Below are 13413 nucleotides of genomic sequence, written 5' to 3' on the forward strand. Positions count from 1 at the left end.
TTTGGACTTCATTGCAAGGTATGGAGATAGCGATACAGATTTGGTCCCTATTCCTGATGACTGGCATTGAAAAAGGCGACATTTTGCATCATTTCATTATTGAGTTTCCTTCGGGCATGGGTGGAGTACGATTGCCTTGCATCCTAATAATCAGCCAAAGAGCATGAACAAAAGGTCGAGGAGAAATCCATCCTCCACTTAAACAGCAAGAGGAGGAGGCCAGGTAGACTGTAAAAATTTAGTTGGGTGAGGAGGAATAATTTACACGCAAAAACTGTATCCAGTCATTCAATCCTATAAGATTGTGAAAATGCACACTTAGTTTCTTTATGTAATAATAATAATCTTTATTACTGTCACAAGTAGGCAAACATTAACAATGCAATGAAGTTACTGTGAAAATAATTCATGCTGCAGTTAAAAGGATGCATCACCTCACAAGGATTACGTTTGCCAACTGCAGGACTTGAAGCCTGGCACATGAAACTTTGGGTGCCACATTTATTTCAGGTGTTATGGCAAAACACCAGACTTCTCCTGACAACGGCTTTCAGTGACCGAGATGCAGCCCCAGCTTCTTTAGTGTTGATGAATTTCTCTCAAGTGATGAACGAACATACTATCGCAGAGTTAACCACAACCATCCACTGTCAAATAGACGTTTGATGGATTTGACACTTGCTTCAATTTTAAACACTACTTCATCTTTTCTACTACTATCAACATTGTGCTGTTCTGCAACATGAATTTTTTCTTTTCCCCAAGGTTTCCCAATTTAAAAAGTTGAACGTTCACTGCACCTTTCACAGCTAATCAGTGTTGCTTTCAAATAATCTGAATTTATCCAAATGTTCATGCGAATGTAGCAGGTCCTCCCACTGGTGTTATTCAATTCTGGAAAATGACACAAACTAATCTTGGTTGATACCAGTCGCTCATTTATTTGAATCATCTGTTCAACACTCCATTGTCTAATCATGCGGAATTATTTACAGCATATTATGCAATTTGACATTTCCCCACATACAAAGCACTCAACATGTTGAGACATTTTAATCAGGCATTCACACAATCCTTTAAAGTCATCAGCTTCTTTTTGCATCAGTTCATGAGTCAAATATTCAAGTCTGCATTATTAAAGTTAACAGCTTCTCTAAAGTACACATTAATTGCTAAAATCCCAATTTCTCAACTGCCTTATCATTCAGTTCTACTAGTCATGAGTAATTTTTCATAGTGCAGTTTATATGAATCAAGGATACTACAATATAATAAAACCTATATTGTACTTCTGTAACAAGTTATGGACTATGGTAGCACAGTGGTTAGCACTGCTGCTTCATAGTGCCAGGGTCCCGGGTTCGATTCCCGCTTGGGTCGCTGTCTGTGTGGAGTCTGCACGTTCTCCCCGTGTTTGTGTGGGTTTCCTCCAGGTGCTCTGCTTCCTCCCACAAATCCCGAAAGACGTGCTTATTAAGTAAATTGGACATTCTGAATTCTCCCTCAGTGTACCTGAACAGGCGCCGGAGTGTGGTCACCAGGGGATTTTCACATTAACTTCATTGCAGTATTAATTTAAGCCTACTTGTGACACTAATAGAACATGGAACATACAGTGCAGAAGGGGCCGATCGAGTCTGCACCCACCCACTTAAGCCCTCACTTCCACCCTATCCCCGTAACCCAACAACCCCTCCTAACCTTTTTGGTCACGAAGGGCAATTTATCATGGCCAGGCCACCTCACCTGCATGTCTTTGGACTGTGGGAGGAAACCGGAGCACCCGGAGGAAACCCACGCAGACACGGGGAGAACGTGCCGTCTCCTCACAGATAGTGACCCAGCAGGGAATGGAACCTGGGACCCTGGCGCTGTGAAGCCACAGTGCTAGCCACTTGTGCTACCGTGCTGCCCTAATAAAGATTATTATCAAGCACAATGATTGTGAGAATCCAAAGTCAGTTTCCAGTACAAGATAATACAACCACAAGGATATTCAATCACTAATTTATATTTAGCGTCTGCACTCCATTGAAACATTACAAAAAAACTGTTACATAAAAATTTACTATGGAAATTCCAAAGTAGAAATGTCTAGACTACCTGTGGTGCTTTAACAGAATTTCTAATGTTGATATCAACAAGGTTCTGTTACAGCTCCCAGTCACATCACTGCAAAGTCGGATATCTTTTCTCACACAAATCTTCATTTTTTAAAAATTGCCCAGTGTAGTTTCTCTTAGTAGGTGTATATATTTCTAGGCATATGTATTTCTAAGAACTTGATGACATTTATCCAAATTGCTTTTAGTGTACTTTTGGTTCAGTTTTTACTTAGAGGCCTCAGTCTCTCCCAAAAGCTAGGACTTCGGACTATACTACCTTTGTCTGAAAATATGATTGTTTTATTTTAAATTTAGAGTACCCAATTATTTTTTTTCCAATTAAGGGGCAATTTAGAGTGGCCAATCCACCTAACCTGTACATCTTTGGGTTGTGGGGTTGAAACCCACGCAGACATGGGAGAATGTGCAAACTCCACACGGACAGTGACCCAGGGCCGGGATTCGAACCCGGGTCCTCAGCGCCGCAGTCCCAGTGCTAACCACTGCCCCACATGCCGCCCTGGAAATGTGATTGTAAACCAACAGCATCAGAAACCCACATTCAATTCCGGCCTTGGGTGACAGTATGGACTTTCTACGTTCCCCCAGTCTGTGTCGGTTTCTTCCGGGTGCCCCAGTTTCCTCCCACAGTCCAAAAATGTGCAGATTAGGTGGGGTTATGGAGATAGGATGGGAGAGTGGGCTGAGATAGAGTGCTCTTTCAGAGGGTTGGCGCAGACTCGATGGGCCAAATGGCTTCCTTTTCCACCGTAGGGATTCTGGGATTCTATAGGGGGTGCAGGAACAGAGGACCTGGGGCACTTGTACACAAACGGACATACAAATTAGGAGAAGGGAGGCCATTTGGTGCCTCAAGACCGCTCTGCTTTTCATCATGGTTGATCTGATTGTGGCCTCACCCCACATTCCACCAACTCTAATAATCTCTTTTTTAAAATAAATTTAGTGCACCCAATTATTTTATTTTATTTATTTTTTCCCCAATTAAGGGGCAATTTAATATGGTCAATCCACCTAACCTGCACATCTTTGGGTTGTGGGGGTGAAACCCACGCAAACACGGGGAGAATGTGGAAACTCCACACGGTCAGTGACCGAGGGCCGGGATTCGAACCTGGGTCCTCAGCGCCGCAGTCCCAGTGCTATCCACTGCGCCACATGCCGCCCTCAACTCTAATAATCTTTGACTTCCATAATCTATCTATCCCCGTCTTAAAAAAATATTGATTGACCCTGCCTCCACCACTCTCTGTGGAGAGCTCCAAAACTTCATGACCCGAGAGAAAAATATCTTCCCATATCAGTATTAAATGGAAGACCTCTTATTTTTGAACTGTTTCCCCTTGTTCTGGTCTCTCCCACAAGACAAAACATCCTTTCAGTGTCCACCCTGTCAAGTCCGCTCAGGATCATGTATGTTTCAATAAGATCACCTTTCAAACTTCAAAAGTCCACCTCTTTTTTAAAATTCTTTACAGGATGTTCGAATTGCTGGTTAGGCCAGCACTTATTCCCCATCCCTAGTTGCCCTTCAGAAGGTGGTGGTGAGTTGCCTTCTTGAACTTCTGCAGTGTAGGTACACCCACTGTGCTGTTAGGGAGTGAGTTCCAGGATATTGCCCTAGCGACAGTGAAGGAATGGAGATATGTTTCCAAGTCAGGATGGTGATTGACTTAGGAATGCAACCTCCAGGTTGGGGGGTGGGGGAGATACCCAGGTATCTGCTGCTCTTGACCTTCTAGATGGTAGTGGTCATGGGTTTGGTAGGTGCTGTCTAAGGAACTTTGGTAAGTTCCTGCAGTGCATCTTGTAGATGTACACATGGCTGCCACTGTTCATTGGTGGTGGAGGGTTTGAATATTTGTGGAAGGGAGAACAATCAAGCGGGCTGCTTTGTCCTGAATGGTGTTTTGAGCTTCTGGAGTGCTGTTGGAGCTGCACCCATCCAGGCAAGTGGAGAGTATTCCATCACACTTGACTTGTGCCTTGTAGATGGCGGACAGGCATTGGGCGGTCAGGAGTTGAGTTAATCGCCATAGGATTCTTACCCTTTGACCTGCTCTGGTAGCCACAGTATTAATATGGCTAGTCGGGCGGCACAGTGGTTAGCGCTGCTGCCAAATGGCGCCGAGGTCCTAGGTTCAATCCTAGTCCTGGGCCACTGTCCGTGTGGAGTTTGCACATTCTCCCCGTGTCTGCAAGGGTCTCACCCCCACAACCCAAAAGATGTGCAGATAGATGGATTGGCCATGCTAAATTGCCCCTCAATTGGAAAAAAATTGGATACTAAATTTATTTTTAAAAAGGGGGAAAAAATTAATATGGCTAGTTTGTCCAGTTCAGGATCAATGGTAACCCGCAGGATGTTGATTGTGGGGATTCAGCGATGGTAATGCCATTGAATGTCAAGGGATGATGGCTAGATCCTCTCTTGTAGGAGAAGGTTATTGCCTGGCACTTTGCAATATAACAGCCACCAATTGTTTCCATTAGCAGGGGAGACTAGGACCCGGGGGCACAGCCTTAGAATAAAAGGGAGTCACTTTAGAACAGAGATGAGGAGAAATTTCTTCAGCCAGAGAGTGGTGGGTCTGTGGAATTCATTGCCACAGAGGGCGGTGGAGGCCGGGACGTTGAGTGTCTTTAAGACAGAAGTTGATAAATTCTTGGTTTCTCGAGGAATTAAGGGCTATGGAGAGAGAGCGGGTAAATGGAGTTGAAATCAGCCATGATTGAATGGTGGAGTGGACTCGATGGGCCGAATGGCCTTACTTCCACTCCTATGTCTTATGGTCTTATGAGTAATTCCAGGTTTCAGATAAGTAATCCTTCTCTGAACTGCTTTGAACGCATTTAAAACTTTTGTTTAATAGGCAGACCAAAATTTTACACAATATTCTAAATATGGTCTCACCGAAACCGTCAACTGCAGCAAAAGATCCCTACTTTTACATTCATAGACTTATAGAATTTACAGTGCAGAAGCAGGCCATTTGGCCCATCGAGTCTACACCAGCCCTTGGAAAGAGCACTCTACCCAAGCCCACACTCTATCCCTGTAACCAGTAACCCCACCCAACCTTCTTGGACACTAACAACAATTTAGCATGGCCAATCCACCTAACCCGCACATCTTTGGACCGTGGGAGGAAACCGGAGCACCTGGGAGGAAGCCCATACAGACACTGGGAGAGCGTGCAGACTCCGCACAGATAGTGATCCAAGCTGGGAATCGAACCTGGGACCCTGGAGCTGTGAAGCAACTGTGCTAACCACTGTGCTACCATGCTGCCCTTTCCCACCATTCCCCTTGCAGTAAATAACAACATTCCATTTGCCTTCCCAATCACTGGCAGAACCGACATGCTACCATTTTCCGATTAATGTGCCAGGACACCCTGGTCCCTCTGTACCGCATAGTTCTGTGATCTCTCAATTTAATATGCTTATTTTTTATTCTTCCTTTCAGAGTGGACAAGTTCACATTTTCCCACATTGTACTCCATCAGCCAAATGTGTGCCCCCTCACTTTTAAAAAAAATTTAGAGTACCCAATTAATTTTTTCCAATGAAGGGGCAATTTGGCGTGGCCAATCCACCTACCCTGCACATCTTTGGGTTGTGGAGGCGAAACCCACGCAAACACGGGGAGAATGTGCAAACTCCACACGGACAGTAACCCAGAGCCAGGATCGAACCTGGGACCTTGGTGCCGTGAGGCTGCAGTGCAAACCCCTCACTTAATCTATGTCCCTTTGGAGGCTCCCTATATTCTCTTCACAACTTACTTTCCTGCCTATCATTGTGTCAACAGGAAGGTTGAAGAACCAGAAGACAGTATTTAAAATGTGACTGGCAAAAAGAACCAGATGGGACATGAGGAAGAGATCTTTTTACAGAGCAAGTGCTTAAGCTCTGGAACGCACTGCCTGACAGTGTGGTGGAGGTAGATTCAATTGCTATTTTCAAAATTGGATAATTAGCAGGAATGATTTGCAGGGCTGTGGCAATAGTTGTTCTTGCTGACAACTGGCACAGACCCGATGGGCTGAGTGGCCTTGTATACTCACCATTCTATTATTTTATGCAAGATTACATTTAAAGAACCTTCCTCCAATGGGAACAGTTTCTCCCCATCTACTTTGTCCAGAGCCCCTCATGATGTTGAGCATTTCTATCAAATCTCCTCTCAACCTTCTCTTCTCCAAGAGAACAACTCCAGCTTCGACAAATGGCAGTGAATAAATACAGTGGACAGGATTCTCCATTTTCCTGGCACCCAGGGGTTTCCCGACGGCATGGGGCTGCCCCACAATGGGAAACCCCATTGACCAGCTGGCATAACGAAGAATCCCGCTGGCAGGTATGGGCAGAAATGTGGCAGGTCGGGGCGGAGAATCCAATCCACTGCTTTTTGGGACGCTTAGCAATACAGACTAAGATTAGTCCACAGATGTTGTTAGACCAGCTGAGCATTTCTAACAGTTTGTTTTTATTTCCGATTTCCAGGATCTTCAGTATTTGCATTTGTAAGATTATTCCACACTTGAGCACTGAGCTGGGTGACCAAGTCCTCCACAAGAACCTCAGTTTGGAAAAGAAAAATAAGAACCAAACAAGATTCCCACTCCTATTCTGTACCCAGTGATTTGGAAAAACAAAAATACATAAAAATGAAAATTCAGTAAGGAACACATCAGCGACAATATCCTGCATACCAAGAGTGTCTAAGCTTAAAAGCAATGCAACAAATAGGGTACAAGCTGATGTTGAAATACTGGGAAACTGGCCAGTGTGTGGCAAATACCCTTCAATGTGGATAAATGAAAGATGATGTTCTTGAATCTGGGTAATTTACATGGTACATATACACCTTGTAAGGATACCTAATTACAGCTGTGGACTGAGAAAGGACCCAACGTCATCGATGTCAAATTCTAAAAGGTCTGTTGCAAATACAGATAGCAAGAAGATATTGAGTGTACAGCTAAGAGAATTCAATATGTACAGCATATAGTATTGGCCCCTTAACAGAGAACGTTCGAAGGGGGGGCAACCAGAACAAAGCCCAGTGTTTGGACTGTTTTTAAAAAAAATTTAGAGTATGCAATTCACTTTTTTCCAATTAAGGGGCAATTTAGCGTGGCCAATCCACCTACCCTGCACATCTTTGGGTTGTTGGGGCAAAACCCACGCAGACACGGGGAGAATGTGCAAACTCCACATGGACAGTGACCCAGAGCCGGGATCGAACCTGGGAACTCGGCGCCATGAGGCAGCAGCACTAACCACTGTGCCACCGTGCTGCCTCAGTGTTTGGACTCTTAGCCATAGGGTCAGGAAATAGATGGAGCGCAATTCACTGGAGAAATATTAACTTGATGACATCTGACATTTTTGGACTGATTAGAAGGAATCGATTCTGTTAGTCAGATTATTTATTTGGCCTGGATACAGTAAACACTCATTTAATACGCCTCATATGTAGGGAAACTTCAAGCACTAATATGTAGCTAAAGGATTTTTTTTTAAAAATCTAGTGATTAATTTCCTTTTGTCAAAACAGTGCTACGACTCCTGATTGAATGTACACCTCCGTACCCATTATTGTCCAATTACTGTATCACTTCATGTAACTAATACAGAGATCACTGCTCTTTTATTCTTCTTTTCATTACAATTTGTATGCAAACAGTTTGAAATTCAAGAGGTCGGATTATGTCACACGGAGCAAGTTACATTAAGGATAAGTAGGTGGAAATAACTAATCCCTCCATGTGAAGTAGTCATTCAGTCCTTTGGAGCTCAATAGTACTTAGTGCACTTTTATTAGATAATTTAAAACACTTAGAAAGTAAAATGTCATTATTTTAATGCCTAGATTTAAGGAGCAAATGATCTTCAACATAATCAGAATTCATGCCACTTTGTTGAAAAACTTGTAAAAAGAATTCTCATCACCCTACTCTGCAACATTATTAATGAAATCCCAAATTATACAAAATAGATTATAATAATTTATCATGCCAAACCCACACATTTTAATTCTAATGTTCTTTTTCAGTCAAAATGTTTTATTGGAAAACAATCAAGTGTAATTCAAAACCATTTGCTTATTACGTTATATAAATGTCAAAATATAAAAGGAAAAACACAGTAAAAAGTTGTGTAGTGGGCATTTCAAGAAGATACATTTTATTGTCAAATATTACAGCGACCCAGTCGCTGAATGCATCCAACTGCAGTCCCGGTACTTAACGAGTGGGTTGATTTTGAATACCTTGTATGCAATTGACCCTAAGTATATATGACTGTCATTTGTAAACAATAGATATGGCTGCTCTGGGAAGGTTTGAGACTTCTGGAATGGACTTTTGTATACATTAAACAGTACAACAAAAACACACTTGGTTATTGTCCAGTTACTTGTAGGAACATGCCTTAAAATTCACAGCACATGCACACACCCGATTGACCCGTTTCCAAATACACCCGCTTTGCAAATGTATTTAGCATGACGCGACAAAAACGCTGGATGTCTTTTTGCTCCGTCCGATTTAACGTTCGTAAGTAAACACGACCATCAAATTTTGTTCCCGTTGCAAAACAAGCATCCAATTTAAGGTTGACAGTCAGTAATCAGATTCCGTGTCTACGAAGTGGGCGTAAGTGATTTCATTGTACACGGTTTGGGCTGCGTGGCAATTCCTCGACACATAGCATCTGGTTTACATTATACTGCAAGAAATCACAGGACTCCTGCCCACAATCCCTTGCCTTCTATTTTTGGAAGAGTGCGAAACTGTTAAAGCATCGGTAGTCTTTAGATAGCATAAGCGATATTTTCAACAGACGACTGTAAACGCATCGACGTTGTTCATCCAGTTTTGCAGTCTTGTACACACAAACAACATCTGCAGGGCGCTGCGAGACTGAAAGGCGCCGCCAAACACTGGCTCAAACGGATTGTGTAAATCATGGGAGCTGTTTGTGAACTTTATAATCCGGGTTAATTGCTGGTACATCTTTTCATTCGATCACCTAAGTGTCAAAAGGTCAAGTGGCAGATCCATGCCTTTGGCATTCGCTGGAGTTGTCTCCACTTGGAAACAGTTGCCTTGTCACCTTGGATTAAGTAGTGTCTGCTGAAGCCAGGGTTTTAGGCAGGGAAATAACCCCGGCGAGACCAAAAAAAAACAGCTTCCGTGGGGAGAGGCCGTGACATTTGCACATCATCGTGCGAAATTTAAAAAAACACGAAGCAGTTATTTCCCCCCCCCCCCCTTTCTACTAGTTGGTTTTGTCCTTGGGTCAGCCAGGGCAAAAACAAAAAAATCCGAGATACACAGAACGATTCACGATGCACATGAGTCGGGATTTTGCACAAATAACACACAATGCCATTTGATAGGAGAATCAATGGATTGGGGATTTGCTCCCAGTATGGGGGGGGGGGGGGGGGGCGTCATCGTACCAGAAAGGACAAGAGGTGGAGGACACTGCGGTGTAACCCACCCGTACTGTATTCAGCAAAACACTAGAGTAGAAGATTGCAATTACATTATACCAGAATGACTGGTGGGGGAGGGAAGTGTGGGAATGTTGCAAAAAGACCGGCCCAAAAAAAACATGTCCCAAAGAGAAAAAGGACAAAAACAAATCTTCGAAAGAATGACTGCGCGCAGCAGGGAGCGGGGGAAATGGGAGTAGTGACAATTACCCAACTAGAAAAACAAACACCGAACTCAGAAGAGTCCACACAAGCGGCGCTCCTTTTCTTTACAGGAAAGAAATATTTATTTAACAGTCTTAATAGAGTGCGAGGCTCGAGTGGGACACGAGGAGGGGGAAAGAGAGGGCTGCATTCAAATGGGACGTGCTAGCCTAACTGTGCAAGTGTTCAAAGCCGCTTCCAGCGAGCAGGGATAATACCAACTCTTGGCAAACGCTCTTTGAAAGATTCAGGAACACCCCCACTCCCTCCCTGCCTGCGGTACTTGGTGCATTCAGACCAAACTTGGGGCTGCAATGTCAAGAGTCCAGGTCCAATGTCCAAGACTTCACATCAATACATGAAAAGGGGGGGGGGGGGGAGAGAAAGTGGAGTGTCCCAAGGACATGATGGATTGGGGGGGGGGGGGGGAAGAGAGAAGGTTTGGGACTTAAAAAAAAAACAGTACAGAAGACAAATTAAACAAGACAAACTATTCAAATGCTCCTCCAGGATTTGTAACTTCAGGGAGTTAGGCCGGGAGAGGAAGGTAAATACACTCTTTAAGTGATAGGAAACAATGTTTTGCAGTGCAGCAATGTCAAATCTAAACACACAGCCGTCTGTTATTTGTCTACTTACACTTCATGTCATGGGGAGATGGCTGTTGACGAACACTCACTCACAGGGTCCTGTTTTCCCGGCACTCGAGGGATTCCCCCCCTACTCCCTAAAATAAAAAGTGTTTATATTAAAAGTGAGGAGAGGGAGGGGGAGGGACGGCTCAGTAACGCCACGATCTCCCCAGCCGTCGCCAAGGAGACAATCCGGCCGCCGCTCACCTCCCGCCGTCGCAGCCTTGCGCCCGGCCGCAGCAGCGGCCGCCGAAAGGCCTCGGCCGCCGGCTGGAGCGGCGGGTGGGGCTGCCCCCCTCCGGGGGTGAAGGCGCCGCTGCCCCGTCTGCCCGGGCACCCCGCCCCGCCCCGCCGAGCGCCCGCCGGACGGCTGGGCCCGGCGGGAGGGGGGCAGGCTGGCGGGAATGGCCAGGTGGCGGCCGGCGCCATCTTAGCCGTGCGCGCGCTCCGGTCGGCTGCGTGCGTCGTGACGCTGCCCGTTACACAGAGTGAGTCACAGCGCCGCCTGCGTCCAGGCTCCAAACTGCACGCAGAGCGCAGTCAGTGTACATAATCCTCACTGTGTACAGCACACAATGTAAATGATCCACACTGTATACAGCATCCACACACAGTCAGTGTAAATTATCCAGACTGTATACAGAACACACACAGTCAGTGTAAATTATCTACACTTTATACAGCACACACACAGTCAGTGTAAATTATCCACACTGTATACAGAACACACAGTCAGTGTAAATTATCCACACTGTATACAGAACACACACAGTCAGTGTAAATTATCCACACTGTATACAGAACACACACACAGTCAGTGTAAATTATCCACACTGTATACAGAACACACACAGTCAGTGTAAATTATCCACACTGTATACGGAACACACACAGTCAGTGTAAATTATCCACACTGTATACAGAACACACACAGTCAGTGTAAATTATCCACACTGTATACAGAACACACACACAGTCAGTGTAAATTATCCACACTGTATACAGAACACACACAGTCAGTGTAAATTATCCACACTGTATACGGAACACACACAGTCAGTGTAAATTATCCACACTGTATACAGAACACACACAGTCAGTGTAAATTATCCACACTGTATACAGAACACACACACAGTCAGTGTAAATTATCCACACTGTATACAGAACACACACACAGTCAGTGTAAATTATCCACACTGTATACAGCACACACACAGTGTAAATTATCCAGACTGTATACAGAACACACACACAGTCAGTGTAAATTATCCACACTGTATACAGAACACACACACAGTCAGTATAAATGATCCACACTGTATACAGCACACACACAGTCAGTGTAAATTATCCAGACTGTATACAAAACGCACACACAGTCAGTGTAAATTATCTACACTTTATACAGCACACGCACAGTCAGTGTAAATTATCCACACTGTATACAGCACACACACAGTCAGTGTAAATTATCCAGACTGTATACAAAACGCACACACCGTCAGTGTAAATTATCTACACTTTATACAGCACACACACAGTCAGTGTAAATTATCCAGACTGTATACAAAACGCACACAGTCAGTGTAAATTATCCAGACTGTATACAGCATCCACACACAGTGTAAATTATCCAGACTGTATACAAAACACACACACAGTCAGTGTAAATTATCTACACTTTATACAGCACACAGTCAGTGTAAATTATTCAGACTGTATACAGAACACACACACCGCCAGTGTAAATTATGAAGACTGCATGCACTAAAAACACAGAGTCAGTGTAAAATATCCAGACTGCCTAGAGTGCACAAAGGGCATGATTAAATGGGAAAAAAACAGAGTCCCGTTTTGGGCATGATTAGTACGTGTTTTTCGTAGCCTGCAGCACCAAGAACGACCTGCTGTCAAACGAGCTCAGCTCGTCAGTGCAGGACGAGATCGGGGCACCATTTTTAAATGCCTCCCTGATCTTTCGATTCCCTCAGCCACCCCGCCTCGTCCTACAGACCCCCTCCCCATCTTACCTCTTAGGCGGTCCTCAAGCCTCCCCTCGCCCCACCTTTTTAAGGCCGGGCACCCGGGTCCGATCCCTGGCATGGTCAACCTGCCACGGTGGCACTGTCAAGGTGCCAGGCTGGCAATCCAATGGTGCATGATTTGCAGCGGGAGTGCCAGGGTACCACCTTGCCCAAAGTCCAACCATCCAGGGGACTCCGATGGCCTGGGAGACCGCCCCCAGGATGCCTGGTCCACGATTGTGTGGACAAGAGGTAAATGACGCCCAGAGAGGCCTCGCTGGGGAGGCCGTTCGTTCCCGGGTGCTGGGATAATCCAATGCATATTTAAATAAGCCCAATGGCCCAGCGAGGGCAAACTCCAGATCACAAAGTCTCGCGGGAGCCCGTTAGATCTCGTGAGGTGTTCCGAGTGTTGCAAAAATGTCACCGAGTCAGGTGTGAGGAACCCCACACAGACACGGGGAGAACGTGCAGACTCCGCACAGACAGTGACCAAGCCGGAAATCAAACCTTGGACCCTGATGCAGTGAAGCAGCAGTGCTAACCACTATGCTATTATGCCATCCTTAACGCCGTTGTCACTTTCTTCCGCAATGCGGGCTGACCGCCGATCCCTTGGCCCATCTCTCCAGACATCTCCCCCTTCCCCTGGCACCCACCCACCCTCCAGCCGTGGTCATCTCCCTGGAGCTGTGTTCCATCCCCTGGGTGTTCGGACGTGAGCTGCTGCGAGTGTGGTGTTGCCTCAAATGTTATAACCAAACCCACATCACTCACAGCAAATGTTACATAAAACCAACATAGCCAAAATCCAACCAACCATACACAAAGAGAAGAGAAACCTGCTTCTTCATGGTTGGCTTTACGATAGCAAGTCTGAATTGCTACGACCCTTTCAGGTAAGAGAAGATGAG

At 45.1% G+C, this 13413-nt stretch overlaps 1 protein-coding gene across 2 annotated transcripts in view; it reads right to left on the bottom strand.

Moving 5' to 3' along the window:
• The window catches only part of foxn3 (forkhead box N3), a 436636-nt gene extending 425762 nt beyond the window's left edge, over positions 1-10874 (bottom strand). Inside the window, exons 1-2 of one of the 2 annotated variants that reach the window (XM_072493781.1) lie at positions 10680-10874; positions 10480-10567 (exon numbers count right to left, since the gene is read on the bottom strand). The gene's annotated coding sequence lies outside the window, so the exon portion shown is untranslated. Of the gene's footprint in view, positions 1-10479 lie in introns of both variants that reach the window. The other variant, XM_072493810.1, reaches the window with a different exon arrangement.
• Positions 10875-13413: the final 2539 nt, after the last annotated feature.

Source organism: Scyliorhinus torazame, chromosome 2, assembly GCF_047496885.1.
Source record: "Scyliorhinus torazame isolate Kashiwa2021f chromosome 2, sScyTor2.1, whole genome shotgun sequence".
NCBI lineage: Eukaryota > Metazoa > Chordata > Chondrichthyes > Carcharhiniformes > Scyliorhinidae > Scyliorhinus > Scyliorhinus torazame.